Here is a 17,463-nt window from a genome sequence, read left to right on the forward strand (position 1 = left end):
TCCCTGGCTCCAGAATGTCTCTGTATATTGCACTGGCTTTTCTATGCTTCCCCAGGATCTGAGTGTCTTGGTGCAGCACATATAATCCTTTTAGTATGCTTTCTTACCTATCAGCTTGTTTTCCATGACCTGTTTTGATGTATCTCATTGTGTGATCCTGGCATCTCTTTGAGTGGTCAGTCTTACCCCTCCCTCACTTTATGACCTTTGCTTAACTCTCTACATCTGGTCTCCCATACCCAGCCACCCCCTCATTCACACCTGATTGCCCTTAACTGGGGATATATTCACATGCAGGAGTCTGCTATAGACTCAGTCTGCTGCAAATCATCTTTTAACTTCCATCTTTTAAATTACATCTTTTTAATTATGATTCTGAATTAGACGGAATTGACTGGAAGGTAACAGAACACTAACCACTACAATGTTTCGGTTTCTTTTCTCTTTCACCCCCATACTACTTTCCTTCTTACAATCTCCTGTAATCCCTCCACCTAGTAAGGAACTAGTCATTTCTTCCTCCATACTCCCCAGCCATCTCACCTTCTCCTCAGAACTGTTCCTCCACATACAATCCTTTTTATCCAGACACACACGGCCACATCATGTCCTATCCTGCTCCCACCTTCTAATGATCTGTCTGTTACTCCTCATTGCTGGTGACATATCCCCAAATCCCGGCCCTCCCCAATTCATCCCCACACTCGTTTCTAACCCCCTGCCACGATCCTCCGCACGTTTTCCCAACCACGACAACCTCATAACCATTCATCCAGCCCCCACTCCCCCTACCTGGAGCACTATGGAACGCACGCTCCATCTGCAACAAACTGACATTTATCCATGACCTCTTCATCACCAACAAACTCTCCTTCCTCGGCCTCACTGAAACCTGGCTCACCCCCTCTGACTCGGCCTCTCCAGCTGCGCTCTCCTATGGCGGATTCCACCTCTCTCACACCCCTCGCCCCAGCAACAAACGCGGTGGAGGAGTTGGCTTGCTCCTGTCCGACACCTGCTCCTTTACTCCAATCCCGCTACCACCCTCCACTACTCTTCCCTCGTTTGAGGTGCACTCTGTCCGCATCTATTCCCCCTCCAACCTCCAGCTGGCTGTCATCTACCGCCCCCCAGAACTAGCCATCTCCACCTTTCTCGACCACTTCACCACCTGGCTACTTCATTTCCTCTCTGTTGACATCCCCACTATCATCATGGGTGATTTCAATGTCCCCATTGACACTTTCACCTCAGCTACCTCTAAACTTTTATCACTGACTGCCTCCTTTGGCCTCACTCAATGGTCCTCTGAGGCCACTCACAAAGATGGCACACGCTGGACCTCATCTTCACCCGCCTCTGCTCCCTTACTAACCTCACTAACACACCCCTCCCCCTGTCTGACCACAACCTACTGACATTCTCGTCCCTCTCCTCTCCTAGTGTGCAACCCCCACTCCACAAACTCACTCACCCTCGCAGAAATCTCAAACATCTCAACTTACAATCACTCTCTGAGTCCCTTCTCCCTCTCACAGACATAGCCTCCCTTCATGACACAGATGCTGCTGCCACTTTTTATAACACCACAATAACAACAACACTCGATTCGGCCGCCCCACTCATGCATAGTAAAACTCGTACAATTAACAGGCAGCCCTGGCTGACCAGCCTGACCAAAGAATTGAGACGGGCTTCCAGGATTGCTGAGCGGAGATGGAAGCGATCCCACTCTGCCGACCACTTCACTGCATACAAGCAGTCCCTCGCCAGCTTCAAGTCTGCGCTCACTGCCGCAAAACAAACTTACTTCTCATCCCTCATATCCTCCCTGTCCCACAACCCTAAACAGCTTTTCAACACTTTCAATTCTCTACTCCGTCCCCCCGCACCTCCTCCCTCCCCCCTCATTTCTGCTGATGACTTCGCCTCTTTCTTTAAACAGAAGATCGATACGATCAGAGAAAGCTTTGGCCCACAGCGCCCACTGCCCCTCTTAGCTGCTCAACCCTGCTCCTCCAAAACCAGCTTCTCCACCATGACAGAAGATCAGCTCTCCACCCTCCTGTCAAGATCACACCTCACCACCTGCACGCTTGACCCGCTCCCATCCCACCTCATCCCTAACCTTTCCACGGTCTTCATCCCAACCCTAACGCACCTCTTCAACCTCTCACTCACAACAGGTGTCTTTCCCTCATCCTTCAAGCATGCCAAGATCACACCCATCCTCAAAAAGCCCTCCCTCGACCCATCCTCTGTGTCTAGCTATCGCCCAATGTCTCTTCTCCCTTATGCCTCCAAATTGCTGGAGCAACACGTCCATCTTGAACTGTCCTCCCACTTCTCCTCCTGCTCCCTCTTTGATCGGTTACAATCAGGCTTCCGTTCCCATCACTCAACTGAAACTGCCCTAACTAAAGTCACCAATGACCTACTAACTGCCAGGAGCAAGCGACACTACTCTGTCCTCCTTCTCCTGGACTTGTCTTCTGCCTTTGACACGGTAGACCACTCCCTTTTGCTACAAATCCTCTCATCCCTTGGCATCACAGATTTGGCCCTTTCCTGGATCTCGTCATATCTGACAGACCGAACATTCAGTGTCTCCCTCCCCCACACCACCTCCTCACTTCGCCCCTTGTCAGTCGGTGTTCCTCAAGGCTCTGTTCTAGGACCCCTACTCTTCTCCATCTACACTTTCGGCCTGGGACAGCTCATAGAATCCCACGGTATGCAGTACCATCTCTACGCTGACGACACGCAGATCTACCTCTCCGGACCTGACCTCTCCTCCTTGCTTACCAAAATCCCGCACTGTCTGTCTGCCATTTCAGCCTTCTTTTCTGCTCGCTTTCTACAACTGAACATGGACAAAACAGAATTCATCATCTTTCCCCCATCTCACTCTACCCCTCCACCAGACCTATCCATCAATGTCAATGGCTGCTCACTATCCCCAGTCCCACACGCCCGGTGCCTCGGGGTGATCCTCGACTCTGCCCTCTCTTTCAAGCCACATATCCAAGCCCTTGCCTCCTCCTGTCGTCTCAAACTCAAAAATATTTCCCGGATCCGTGCTTTCCTTGACCGCAACACTGCAAAAACGCTAGTGCATGCCCTTATCATCTCCCGCCTCGACTACTGCAACCTCCTACTCTCTGGACTCCCCTCTAGCACTCTGGCACCACTCCAATCCATCCTACACTCTGCTGCCCGACTAATCCACCTGTCCCCCCGCTATTCCCCAGCCTCTCCCCTGTGTCAAGCCCTTCACTGGCTTCCTATCGCCCAGAGACTCCAGTTCAAAACCCTCACACTGACATACAAAGCCATCCACAACCTGTCTCCTCCATACATCTGTGACATGGTCTCCCGGTACCTACCCACACGCGACCTCCGATCCTCCCAAGACCTCCTTCTCTACTCCCCTCTCATCTCTTCTTCCCATAACCGCATCCAAGACTTCTCCCGTGCTTCCCCCATACTCTGGAACTCTCTACCCCAACACATCAGACTTGCGCCTACCATAGAAACCTTCAAAAAGAACCTGAAGACTCATCTCTTCCGACAAGCCTACAGCCTGCAGTGATCCTCAACCTACTGAACAGCCGTTCAGCCAGCTCTTCCCTCTCCTAGTGTATCCTCACCCACCCCCTGCAGACTGTGAGCCCTCGCGGGCAGGGTCCTCCCTCCTTATGTACTCGTGTGCCTTGTTATCTGCTCATGTTTAATGTATTTGTCTATATTTGCCCCGTATTCACATGTAAAGCGCCATGGAATAAATGGCGCTATAAAAATGTATAATAATAATAATAATAATTATAATGTACCGGAAATTATACCATCACTAAAACAACATTAGATTAAGTCTGCTATTCACATGATTGACACTGCACTAAGGGCATAACATCTATGTACTCTTTACAGGAACTCAGAACTGAGACTACACAATGCGCTTCCTGACACCGTGATCTGGTGAGCCCCAGCTTCAAAGTCTTGGGCAAAAGTCTTGGGACCGCCAGAAGTCTTCGTAGACCTGGCCATCCAGCCAAACTGAGCAATCGTGGTAGAAGATCCTTGGTGAGAGAGGTAAAGAAGAACCCCAAGATCACTGTGGCTCAGCTCCAGAGATGCAGTATGGAGATGGGAGAAAGTTACACAAAGTCAACTATCACTGCAGCCCTCCACCAGTCGAGTCTTTATGGCACAGTGGCCCGACGGAAGCCTCTCCTCAGTGCAAGACATATGAAAGCAGCATAGAGTTTGCTAAAAAAAAAAAAAAAACACATGAAGGACTCCCAGACTATGAGAATTAAGATTCTCTGATCTGTTAAGATGAAGATAGACCTTCCTGGTAATAATTCTAAGCAGTATGTGTGCAGAAAACCAGGCACTGATCATCACCTGCCCAATACGATCCCAACAGTGAAATATGGTGGTGGCAGCATCATGCTATGGGGGGGGGGGGGTTGGATTTCAGCAGCAGGGACAAGACAACTGGTAGTCATTGAAGGAAACATGAATGCGACCAAGTACAGAGATTTCCTGGATGAAAACCTTTTCCAGAGTGCTCTGGACCTCAGAGTTGGTCGAATTTGCAAACGTTTCTACATTTCTGTTTTTTATTTTTTTTTCAGTCAAGATAGGGTGCAGAGTGAACATTAATGAGAAAAAAAAATTAACTTTTCTGAATTTACCAAATGGCTGCAATGAAACAGAGTGAAAGATTTAAAGGGGTCTGAAGACTTTCCGTACCCACTGTGTGTTCACAATTGTGCAACAAGTAGATCAAGAGTGACACAAACATGAAGTAAAATCCAAGATACTTTATTTCAAGATATAAAATATGACAGACATATAAAAAGTGTTGCCTCAAACCAAATAACACAAACGGGAAAACTGCTACAGCAGTAGGTTATTAATTGTTTATATATTTAGCCATTTTTCGCATTCAAGAATATATTTCATGCACATATATCCAAATTGCACAGATAAATTTACAATAAGGGCGGCACGGTGGTGCAGTGGTTAGCACAGCAGCCTTGCAGCGCTGGAGTCCTGGGTTCGAACCCCACCAAGGACAACATCTGCAAAGAGTTTGTATGTTCTCTCCGTGTTTGCGTGGGTTTCCTCCGGGCACTCCGGTTTCCTCCCACATTCTAAAGACATGCTGATAGGGAATTTAGATTGTGAGCCCCATCGGGGACAGTGATGATAATGTGTGCAAAAAATGTAAAGCGCTGCGGAATATGTTAGCGCTATATAAAAATAAAGATTATTATTTATTATTATTAATAAGGATAATAATCCCATATTTGCACGGTCTGAATAACATTGCACACATTGGTGAGAAGGGGAGTAAAACCATTTCTTGTCTCACAAAAATAAATCTTTTTCTTGGGTCCTGTGTATCAGTGACCGTATTATAGGAAAATGTTATAGTATGTTAAAACAGACAATCAAATAATTCCAAAAATTACTGAAAATTGCTGGTGCAGAGGTATATTTGCTGCCATACTTAAAAACCGCAGCTAATATTGCCCAAGAGACTTAAGTTCGTACTCAGAACATCTTTTGAGGTCCAATTTCTCCTGTTACCCTTGCTAAAATAAAAAAAAATTTGGTCTGAATTAAATTTTGTGTGGAAAAAAAAGCTAAATGTTCTTTTCTTTTTTTTTTTAAACATTACAAATTTTCCTGTGAAGCACCTGAAGGGTTAATAAAAATCGTGAATGTGGTTTTGAGCACCTTGAGGGGTGCAGTTTTTAGAATGGTGTCACTTTTGGGCATTTTCTATCATATAGACCCCTCAAAATGACTTCAAATGTGAGGTGGTCCCTGAAAAAAAAAATGGTGTTGTAAAAATGATAAATCGCTGTTTAACTTTTAACCCTTATAACTTCCGAACAAAAAACATTTTGGTTCCAAAATAGTGCTGATGTAAAGTAGACATGTGGGAAATGTTACTTATTGTGTGACCATATCTCTGTAATTTAAGGGCATTTTGCTAAATTTCTATTTTTTTCACAAATAAACGCAAGTCATATTAAAAATTTTTTATCACTAACATTAAGTGCAATATGCCAAGAAAAAAAAAACTATGTCTGAATCACCAGGATCCACTGAGGCGTTCCAGAGTTCCAAACCGAATATTCATGGAACTCAGATAGGGACGGTGTCTTTATGATTTTTATGATGACGTTATCGCATTTGAAAATTTTAGGACCTCTCTAGAGGCCATTATGGAAACCCTTTTGGATTTCTCAAAGGTGTCGTATTATAAATTGAATGCCACAAAATCCAAGGTATATGCAGCGGGGATAGAAAAGGACCTGCAATCTGAACTTCAATGTATATTTCCGTTTATTTGGAATCAAGAAAATATTGTGTACTTGGAGATTAAACTAACCAAAACTAAAAAACTAGTACAAAACAGTTTAAGTCATTGTTGCATGAAATTAAAGCCGATTTAGATAGGCAGACCCTTCTTCCTTTATCTAGTTGGGCCAGAATTCAAGCTGTGATAATGCTGATTCACCCCATAATCTTGTATGTTTTTAGGTGCATTCCCTTATTCTTCCCTTCTGAAGAAATTCTTAAATTATAATCTGTGCTGGGCAAGTTTATTCGGGCTAAAAAGAAACCCAGAATAGCACGTAATATAATGTACCACCATTATAATTTGGGAGGCAAGGAAGTCCCTAATTTAGCCAACTACTACAAAGCCTCCACACTAGAAGAAATTGGGAGCTGGTAGCGAGAAGGCTGGAGGCAAAAATGAAAGCAGATCAAACTGCACAATGCTCCTAGGGGTTCCACACTTTGGTTATTGGAATCACTTTTTGTTTGGGAAAGTAGATGATAATTTACCATTAAATTCGATGTGTACCCTAGTAAAACTATCGAGGAATATTAACTACCGTATATACTCGAGTATAAGCCGAGATTTTCAGCCCAAATTTTTGGACTGAAAGTGCCCCTCTCGGCTTATACTCGAGTCACAGTAGCGGTGGGGTCGGCGGGTGAGGGGGCGAGGGCGCTGAGGCATACTTACCTAGTCCCAGCGATCCTCGTGCTGTCCCTGCCGTCCCACGGGCTTCTGTGCTGCAGCTTCTTCCCCTCTTCAGCGGTCACGTGGGACCGCTCATTAGAAAAATGAATAGGCGGCTCCACCTCCCATAGGGGTGGAGCCGCCTATTCATTTCTCTAATCAGCGGTGCCGGTGACCGCTGATAGAGAAAGAATCTGCGGCACCGAAGACAGCTGTGACAGGCAGAGGGAGCTGGACGTCGGGACCAGGTAAGTATGTAATATTCACCTGTCCACGTTCCAGCCGCCGGGCGCCGCTCCATCTTCCCTGCGTCGCTCCGCTCTGAATGTTCAGGTCAGAGGGCGCGATGACGCATATAGTGTGCGCGGCGCCCTCTGCCTGATCAGTCAGTGCGGGGTGACGCCGGGACCGGACGCTGGGAGCTGCAAGCAAGAGAGGTGAGTATGGCATTTTTTTTTTTTTTTTTTATTGCAGCAGCAGCGGCCATGGCACAGATTTATGTGGAGCATCTATGGGGAATATGAACGCTGCAGAGCACTATATGGGGCACAGCCAAGGGGGAATATGAACGCTGCAGAGCACTATATGGGGCACAGCCAAGGGGGAATATGGACAGTGCAGAGCACTGTATGGGGCACAGCCAAGGGGGAATATGAACAGTGCAGAGCACTGTATGGGACACAGCCAAGGGGGAATATGAACAGTGCAGAGCACTGTATGGGACACAGCCTAGAGGGAATATGAACAGTGCAGAGCACTGTATGGGACACAGCCAAGGGGGAATATGAACAGTGCAGAGCACTGTATGGGACACAGCCAAGGGGGAATATGAACAGTGCAGAGCACTGTATGGGACACAGCCAAGGGGGAATATGAACAGTGCAGAGCACTGTATGGGACACAGCCTAGAGGGAATATGAACAGTGCAGAGCACTGTATGGGACACAGCCAAGGGGGAATATGAACAGTGCAGAGCACTGTATGGGACACAGCCTAGAGGGAATATGAACAGTGCAGAGCACTATATGGCATAGCTATGGGGCAATATGAACAGTGCAGAGCACTATATGGCACAGCTATGGGGAAATAATGATCTATTTTTGTTTTTGAAATTCACCGGTAATTGCTGCATTTCCACCCTAGGCTTATACTCGAGTCAATAGGTTTTCCCAGTTTTTTGTGGCAAAATTAGGGGGGTCGGCTTATACTCGGGTCGGCTTATACTCGAGTATATACGGTACCTAATTTTTTTTTGTCCAATATATCTGAGCTATTGAAGCGTGCATCCCAGACCTTTGCCTGTGGGAATGGGAAGAGTTTGGGATTTCTAAACAGAATCTCTTGTTTGAATCCTCCCGTCTCAGAGCCTTCAGTTCCCTCCAGGAACAATTTGGGCTCAGAAAGACTTGTTTTAGCAATACTTACAAATTAGACACTTACTTACTTGTCAGTCTTTTGTGGTAAATAACCTCCCTAGGAACTCTGCAGGCTGGGGCAGACTTTTTAGCACTTCAAACCCCCCAAAGGTCTTTATTACATATACAAACTTGTCACACGATACAGATATTCTATCAAAGTATCACTATATACTAAAATGGGAAAAAATCTTTTCATTTAATGCTTCACTGGAATAGTGGTGGGAGTTGACTACATGGATTTTGAAGTCCTCTTCCTGTATTAACCACGTGGAGCAAATTAAAAAGACTCAGATTGGTAAATGTGTCCTTTGAGGATTGCAGCTTATTCCCCCCTATTTTCTGCCACGTGTTGGAAGAGGTGTCAACTATTGAGGGATTTTGGACAAATGTAGAGGTTAGGCCCTAAAGTCCAGGTATTTGGGGATCGGTGGATGATCTCATTAACTCTCTTACGGGTATTAGAATAAATCGCTCAGGCCAATTAGCAGTCCTTAACATTGGTATAGACAACCTTCATTTTCCTGCAAGAACCTGTGTTTCTCATATCCTTATTGCTGCTAGGCACTGTGTTGAAAGACTCCCAGGGTACCTACCTTAGCTGGTTTGATAGACAAAATTAATATACATTACCAATAGGAATCAATCCTCACTTTAAACCTGTCGTACAGAACCAATATAGAGGAAAGGTTGGCCTTGTCTGAACTCAGTTTTTCCAACTCCAGATCTTTTAAATGAAGAATGCATTCTTAGATCTCTAATTTCTCTTATGGAGTCCTGTTCATTGGTTATATTGTTATTCCCATGTTTATTCTTCCGATTCCTAATTTCCAAATCTTTTCCAACTACCCCCCCCCCCCCCCCCCTTTGTCTCCCTCCCCTTATATATAATTTTACGGTAATTGTCTCACAAACCTATGTGCCCTTTTACTTGTTACTGATTTTGGAAAAGTTAAACAAAAAGTTATTTGTTTATAAAGAATAGAGGGATCCCCAACCTGCTTTTTTTTCTTTTTTAGTATTTAACCCCTTCATGACCCAGCCTATTTTGACCTTAATGACGTGGCCGTTTTTTGCAAATCTGACCAGTGTCCCTTTATGAGGTAATAACTCAGGAACGCTTCAACGGATCCTAGCCGTTCTGAGATTGTTTTTTCGTGACATATTAGGCTTCATGTTAGTGGTAAATTTAGGTCAATAAATTCTCCATTTATTTGTGATAAAAACGGAAATTTGGCGAAAATTTTGAAAAATTTCGCAATTTTCACATTTTGAATTTTTATTCTGTTAAACCAGAGAGTTTTGTGACACAAAATAGTTAATAAATAACATTTCCCACATGTCTACTTTACATCAGCACAATTTTGGAAACAAAATTTCTTTTTGCTAGGAAGTTATAAGGGTTAAAATGTGACCAGCGATTTCTCATTTTTACAACGAAATTTACAAAACCTTTTTTTTTTTAGGGACCACCTCACATTTGAAGTCAGTTTGAGGGGTCTATATGACTGAAAAAACCCAAAAGTGACACTATTCTAAAAACTGCACCCCTCAAGGTGCACAAAACCACATTCAAGAAGTTTATTAACCCTTCAGGTGCTTCACAGCAGCAGAAGCAACATGGAAGGAAAAAATGAACATTTAACTTTTTAGTCACAAAAATGATCTTTTAGCAACAATTTTTTTATTTTCCCAATGGTAAAAGGAGAAACTGAACCACGAAAGTTGTTATCCAATTTGTCCTGAGTACGCCGATACCCCATATGTGGGGGGGAACCACTTTTTGGGCGCACGGCCAGGCTTGGAAGGCAAGGAGCATCATTTGACTTTTTGAATGAAAAATTGGCTCCACTCTTTAGCGAACAACATGTCACGTTTGGAGAGCCCCGGTGTGCCTATGCATTGGAGCTCCCCCACAAGTGACCCCATTTTGGAAACTAGACGCCCCAAGGAACTTATCTAGATGCATAGTGAGCACTCTTAAACCCCCAGGTGCTTCAGAAATTGATCCGTAAAAATGAAAAAGTACTTTTTTTTTCACAAAAAAATTATTTTAGCCTCAATTTTTTCATTTTAACATGGGCAACAGGATAAAATGGTCCTAAAATTTGTTAGGCAATTTCTCCTGAGTACACCGATACCTCACATGTGGGGGTAAACCACTGTTTGGGCACATGGTAAGGCTCGGAAGGGAAGGAACGCCATTTGACTTTTTGAATGAAAAATTATCTCCATCGTTAGCGCACACCATGTCGCGTTTGGAGAGCCCCTGTGTGCCTAAACATTAGAGCTCCCCCACAATTGACCCCATTTTGGAAACTAGACCCCCCAAGGAACTTATCTAGATGCATATTGAGCACTTTAAACCCCCAGGTGCTTCACAGAAGTTTATAACGCAGAGCCATGAAAATAAAAAATAATTTCTTTCCTCAAAAATGATTTTTTAGCCTGGAATTTCCTATTTTGCCAAGGGTAATAGGAGAAATCGGACCCCAAATGTTGTTGTCCAGTTTGTCCTGAGTACGCTGATACCCCATATGTGGGGGTAAACCACTGTTTGGGCGCACAGCAGGGCTCGGAAGGGAAGGCACACCATTTGCCTTTTTAACCCCTTAAGCCCCGAGGGTGGTTTGCACGTTAATGACCGGGCCAATTTTTACAATTCTGACCACTGTCCCTTTATGAGGTTATAACTCTGGAACGCTTCAACAGATCCCAGTGATTCTGACATTGTTTTCTCGTGACATATTGTACTTCATGATAGTGGTAAAAATTCTTTGATAGTACCTGCGTTTGTTTGTGAAAAAAACGGAAATTTGGCGAAAATTATGAAAATTTTGCAATTTTCCAACTTTGAATTTTTATGCAATTAAATCAGAGATATGTCACACAAAATACTTAATAAGTAACATTTCCCACATGTCTACTTTACATCAGCACAATTTTGGAACCAAAATTTTTTTTGTTAGGGAGTTATAAGGGTTAAAAGTTGACCAGCAATTTCTCATTTTTACAACACCATTTTTTTTTTTAGGGACCACATCTCATTTGAAGTCATTTTGAGGGATCTATATGATAGAAAATACCCAAGTGTGACACCATTCTAAAAACTGCACCCCTCAAGGTGCTCAAAACCATATTCAAGAAGTTTATTAAACCTTCTGGTGCTTCACAGGAATTTTTGGAATGTTTAAATAAAAATGAACATTTAACTTTTTTTCACAAAAAATTTACTTCAGCTCCAATTTGTTTTAATTTTACCAAGGGTAACAGGAGAAAATGGACCCCAAAAGTTGTTGTACAATTTGTCCTGAGTACACCGATACCCCACATGTCGGGGTAAACCACTGTTTGGGCGCATGACAGAGCTCGGAAGCGAAGGAGCGCCATTTGACTTTTCAATGCAAAATTGACTGGAATCAAGATGGGACACCATGTTGCGTTTGGAGAGCCCCTGATGTGCCTAAACATTGAAACCCCCCACAAGTGACACCATTTTGGAAAGTAGACCCCCTAAGGAACTTATCTAGAGGTGTGGTGAGCACTTTGACCCACCAAGTGTTTCACAGAAGTTTATAATGCAGAGCCGTAAAATTAAAACAAAATTTTTTTCCCACAAAAATTATTTTTTAGCTCCCAGTTTTGTATTTTCCCGAGGGTAAGAGGAGAAATTGGACCCCAAAAGTTGTTGTCCAATTTGTCCTGAATGCGCTGATACCCCATATGTGGGGGGAACCACTGTGTGGCCGCATGGGAGGGCTCGGAAGGGAAGGAGCGCCATTTGGAATGCAGACTTAGATGGAATGGTCTGCAGGTGTCACATTGCGTTTGCAGAGCCCCTAATGTACCTAAACAGTAGAAACCCCCCACAAGTGACACCATTTTGGAAAGTAGACCAAATAAGGAACTCATCTAGATGTGTTGTGAGAGCTTTGAACCCCCAAGTGTTTCACTACAGTTTGTAACGCAGAGCCTTGAAAATAAAAAATCTTTTTTCCCACAAAAATTATTTTTTAGCCCCCAGTTTTGTATTTTCCCAAGAGTAACAGGAGAAATTGGACCCCAAAAGTTGTTGTCCTATTTGTCCTGAGTAAGCTGATACCCCATAGGTTGGAGTAAACCCCTGTTTGGGCACACGGGAGAGCTCGGAAGGGAAGGAGCACTGTTTTACTTTCTCAACGCAGAATTGGCTGGAATTGAGATCGGACGCCATGTCGCGTTTGGAGAGCCCCTGATGTGCCTAAACAGTGGAAACCCCCCAATTATAACTGAAACCCTAATCCAAACACACCCCTAACCCTAATCCCAACAGTAACCCTAACCACACCTCTAACCCTGACACACCCCTAACCCTAATCCCAACCCTAACTGTAAATGTAATCTAAACCCTAACCGTAACTTTAGCCCCAACCCTAACTGTAGCCCCAACCCTAACCCTAACCCGAGCCCTAACCCTAAGCCTAACCGGAAAATGGAAATAAATACATTTTTTTAATTTTTCCCTAACTAAGGGGGTGATGAAGGGGGGTTTGATTTACTTTTATAGCGGATTTTTTAGTGGATTTTTATGATTGGCAGCCGTCACACACTGAAAGACGCTTTTTATTGCAAAAAATATTTTTTGCGTTACCACATTTTGAGAACTATAATTTTTCCATATTTTGGTCCACAGTCATGTGAGGTCTTGTTTTTTGCGGGACGAGTTGACGTTTTTATTGGTAATATTTTTGGGCACATGACATTTTTAGATCGCTTTTTATTACGATTTTTGTGAGGCAGAATGACCAAAAACCAGCTATTCATGAATTTCTTTTGGGGGAGGCGTTTATACCGTTCCGCGTTTGGTAAAATTGATGAAGCAGTTTTATTCTTTGGGTCAGTACAATTACAGCGATATCTCATTTATATCATTTTTTTATGTTTTGGCGCTTTTATACGATAAAAACTATTTTATAGAAAAAATAATTATTTTTGCATCGCTTTATTCTCAGGACTAACTTTTTTTATTTTTTTGCTGATGATGCTGTATGGCGGCTCGTTTTTTGCGGGACAAGATGACGCTTTCAGCAGTACCATGGTTATTTATATCCATCTTTTTGATCGCGTGTTATTCCACTTTTTATTCGGCGGTATGATAATAAAGCGTTGTTTTTTGCCTCTTTTTTTTCTTACGGTGTTTACTGAAGGGGTTAACTACTGGGCCAGTTTTATAGGTCGGGTCGTTACGGACGCGGCGATACTAAATATGTGTACTTTTATTGTTTTTTTATTATTACTATTTAGATAAAGAAATGTATTTATGGGAATAATATTTTTTTTTTTCATTATTTAGGAATATTTTTTTTTTTACACATTTGGAAAAAAATTTTTTTACTTTTTTACTTTGTCCCAGGGGGGGACATCACAGATCGGTGATCTGACAGTTTGCACAGCACTGTCAGATCACCGATCTGACATGCAGCACTGCAGGCTTCACAGTGCCTGCTCCGAGCAGGCTCTGTGAAGCCACCTCCCTCCCTGCAGGACCCGGATGCCGCGGCCATCTTGGATCCGGGTACAGCAAGGAGGAAGGAGGTAGGAGACCCTCGCAGCAACGCGATCACATCGCATTGCTGCGGGGGGCTCAGGGAAGCCCTTAGGGAGCCCCCTCCCTGCGAGATGCTTCCTTATACCGCTGGCACATCGCGATCATGTTTGATCGCGGTGTGCCGGGGGTTAATGTGCCGGGGGCGGTGCGTGACCGCTCCTGGCACATAGTGCCGGATATCAGCTGCGATAGTCAGCTGACACCCGGCCGCGATATGCCGCGCTCCCCCCCGTGAGCGCTGCCGATCGAATATGACGTATTATCCCGTCGGTGGGAATTAAAGCCCACCCCACCTCGACGGGATAGTACGTCATATGGGATTAAGGGGTTAAATGGAAAATTAGCTCCAATCATTAACTGACACCATGTCACGTTTGGAGAGCCCCTGTGTGCCTAAACATTGGAGATCCCCCACAAATGACCCCATTTTGGAAACTAGACCCACAAAGGAACTAATCTAGATGTGTGGCGAGCACTTTGAACCCCCAAGTGCTTCACAGAAGTTTATAACGCAGAGCCATGAAATTAAAAAAAAAATTTCTTTTGTCAAAAATGATTTTTTAGCCCGCAATTTTTTATTTTCCCAAGGGTAACAGGAGAAATTTTACCTCAATATTTGTTGTCCAGTTTCTCCTGAGTACGGTGATACCCCATATGTGGGGGTAAACTACTGTCTGCCGAGGCTCGGAAGTGAAGTAGTGACTTTTGAAATGCAGACTTTGATGGAATGGTCTGCGGGCGTCACGTTGCGTTTGCAGAGCCCCTGGTGTGCCTAAACAGTAGAAACCCCCCACAATTGACCCCATTTTGGAAACTAGACCCCCCAAGGAACTTATCTAGATATGTGGTGAGCACTTTGAACCCCCAAGTGCTTCACAGACGTTTACAACGCAGAGCCATGAAAATAAAAAATCATTTTTCTTTCCTCAAAAATGATGTTTTAGCAAGCAATTTTTTATTTTCACAAGGGTAACAGGAGAAATTGGACCCCAGTAATTGTTGCGCAGTTTGTCCTGAGTATGCTGGTACCCCATATGTGGGGGTAAACCACTGTCGGGGCTCGGAAGGGAGGGAGCACCATTTGACTTTTTGAATACAAGATTAGCTGGAATCAATGGTGGCGCCATGTTGCGTTTGGAGACCCCTGATATGCCTAAACAGTGGAAACCCCTCAATTCTACCTCCAACACTAACCCCAACATACCCCTAACCCTAATCCCAACTGAAGCCATAACCCTAACCACAACCCTAATTCCAACCCTAACCCTAAGGCTATGTGCCCACGTTGCGGATTCGTGTGAGATTTTTCAGCACCATTTTTTAAAAATCCGCGGGTAAAAGGCACTGCGTTTTACCAGCGGATTTACCGCGGATTTCCAGTGTTTTTTGTGTGGATTTCACCTGCGGATTCCTATTGAGGAACAGGTGTAAAACGCTGCGGAATCCGCACAAAGAATGGACATGCTGCGGAAAATACAACGCAGTGTTTCCGCGCGGTATTTTCTGCACCATGGGCACAGCGGATTTGGTTTTCCATAGGTTTACATGGTACTGTAAACCTGATGGAACACTGCTGCCAATCCGCAGCGGCCAATCCGCTGCGGATCCGCAGCCAAATCCGCACCGTGTGCACATAGCCTAATTCTAATGGTATGTGCACACGCTGCGGAAAACGCTGCAGTTTCCCATGAGTTTACAGTTCAATGTAAACCTATTATGGGAAACAAAAATCGCTGTACACATGCTGCAGAAAAACTGCACGGAAACGCAGCGGTTTACATTCCGCAGCATGTCACTTCTTTCTGTGGATTCCGCAGCGGTATCACAACTGCTCCAATAGAAAATCGCAGTTGTAGAACCGCAGTGAAATGCGCAGAAAAACCGTGGTAAATCCGCGATAAATCCGCAGCGGTTTAGCACTGCGGATTTATCAAATCCGCTGCGGAAAAATCCGCAGAGGACCAGAATACGTGTGCACATACCGAAACCCCAACCCTAGTTCTAATCCCAACCTTAATGGGGAAAAAAAAATTATTTATTTTATTATTGTCCCTACCTATGGGGGTGACAAAGGGGGGAGATCATTTACTATTTTTTTTATTTTGATCACTGCGATAGGTTTTATCACAGTGACCAAAATGTACATGGAACTAATCTGCCGTCCGGCAGATTCGGCGGGCGCACTGCTCATGCGGCCGCCATTTTGGAAGATGGCGGCGCCCATGGAGAAGACGGACGGACCCCGGGAGGATCGGTAAGTATGATGGGGTGGGGGGAGCACGGGGGGGTGGATCGGAGCATGGGGGAGTGGATCGGAGTGCAGGGGGGTTGGATCGGAGCACGGGGGGTGGGATTGGAGCACGGGGGGAGTGAACAGGAGCACGGGGGGAGCGGAGCACAGGACGGAGGGGAGCGGAGCGGTGCATAGGACTGATCGGAGGACTGGGGGGCCATCGGTGGGTTGGGGGGGGGGGGGGGGACAGATCAGGGTTTCCAGCCATGGCCGATGATATTGCAGCATCAGCCATGGCTGGATTGTAATATTTCACCACTTTTCATAGGTGAAATATTACAAATCGCTCTGATTGGCAGTTTCACTTTCAGCAGCCAATCAGAGCGATCGGAGCCACGGGGGGGTGAAGCCACCCCCCTGGGCTGTACTACCACTCCCCTGTCCCTGCAGATCCAGTGAAATTGGAGTTAACCCTTTCACCCGATCTGCAGGGACGCGATCATTCCGTGACAAAGCATATGCGTCACAGGTCGGATTGGCACCGACTTTCATGACGCATACGCTGTGTCACAGGTCGGGAAGGGGTTAAATAAATCATTTTTAAAAAATGCATGGGGTCCCCACATTTTTGACTACCAGCCAAACTAAAGCTGACAGCTGGTAGCAGGTATTCTCAGGCTGGTAAGGGGCCATGGATATTGATCCCCCAGCCTAAAAATAGCAGACCGCAGCCACCCAAAAAAAGAGCATCTATTAGATGCCCCAATTCTTGCGCTTCACCCTGCTCTTCTCACTTGCCCTGTAGTGGTGGAAAGTGGGGTTCATATTTGTGGGGCTGATGTACCCTTTGTATTGTCCGGTGACAAAGCCCACAGCTAAGTAATAAAGAGATGTCTATAAGACATCTCCATTACTAATCCTATAGTTACTGTATATGGTAAATAAAGACCCAGAAAGGATGAACTAGTTTTTTGTAATAGAACAAAAACGTTTCAATTTTTATTTAAAAAAAATAAACAGTTATACTCACCCAATTCCACTGAATCCCTCGTCTTCTGTAATAAAACAAAAATAAAAAAACAGAATATCCCTCACCTGTCCAATGTTCTGTCCCACGCCGTAATCCATGTCTTGGGGATAAATAGTTTTCAACCTGGATTGTGCCAAGATGTGA

General features: G+C 44.6%; 1 protein-coding gene across 1 annotated transcript in view; it reads right to left on the reverse strand.

The window, feature by feature from the left end:
• The window catches only part of PGAP1 (post-GPI attachment to proteins inositol deacylase 1), a 1,319,879-nt gene that overhangs the window by 1,177,221 nt on the left and 125,195 nt on the right, over positions 1 to 17,463 (reverse strand). The window lies entirely within an intron of this gene.

The sequence above is a fragment of the Ranitomeya imitator genome, chromosome 7 (genome assembly GCF_032444005.1).
Source record: "Ranitomeya imitator isolate aRanImi1 chromosome 7, aRanImi1.pri, whole genome shotgun sequence".
NCBI classification, from domain to species: Eukaryota; Metazoa; Chordata; class Amphibia; order Anura; family Dendrobatidae; genus Ranitomeya; species Ranitomeya imitator.